Here is a 726-nt window from a genome sequence, read left to right as displayed (position 1 = left end):
CAGGTTTAATTATACACCAATAATATATTGTCTTGTCTATATATTTAACCTGATGGTGTAATTCTACCCATTACAACACGCTATCTACTCTAATACCGTTAAATTCTGTGGAATATATTAATATTCAACCTCTTTTCTTTATCTTCACATTCTCTTTCTTTCCTGGTTATCTTATCTTCCTATTCTTCTTTTCTTCTCTTCCATATTTTTTGTGGACTCTCACCAACGATCCGGAAGATATAATCTGTCCCCCGCCTAACGTCGGCAGCAGATCCACCTTTTGTTCCTTCTGACTGTACTGATCACAGTTTATTTTTTTCAAGTGATCTCTCATCAGTGATTCACTTGGAGGTGCGTTATCATTCTACTATTACATCACACTGGAATACGCCCAATACCATAAGAACTTGGAAGCTAGGCAGGAGTGGGCTTGGCCAGTACTAGGGTGGGAGACCCCCTGGGAATACCGAGTATAGTAGAATATCCAATTGGAAATACCCAGTGTCTAACGCTGACAGCAGAATAACTGTTAACTTCTTTCTTCCATCTTTATCAGTCCCTACTGCACAGCGATTTTGGAATCCTATTTAAAAGGTATACACCATTATAAAGTAATTAACCCACAGATTCCTGAATCATTGACCAGAGGTCATATATTATTATATATGGTGGAGCAGCAAGGTCCACAGATCCACAGAGTTGTTTCTGTTTGAGACCTTAAGATTT

The 726-nt window shown here is 38.4% G+C and overlaps 1 pseudogene; it reads left to right on the top strand.

Moving 5' to 3' along the window:
• Nucleotides 1–362: 362 nt before the first annotated feature.
• Nucleotides 363–482, top strand: LOC134912858 (5S ribosomal RNA; annotated as a pseudogene).
• Nucleotides 483–726: the final 244 nt, after the last annotated feature.

The sequence above is a fragment of the Pseudophryne corroboree genome, chromosome 4 (assembly GCF_028390025.1).
Source record: "Pseudophryne corroboree isolate aPseCor3 chromosome 4, aPseCor3.hap2, whole genome shotgun sequence".
Lineage (NCBI taxonomy): Eukaryota > Metazoa > Chordata > Amphibia > Anura > Myobatrachidae > Pseudophryne > Pseudophryne corroboree.
The sequence above is the reverse complement of the archived record's forward strand: the minus strand, read 5'-3'. Positions and strand labels throughout refer to the sequence as shown.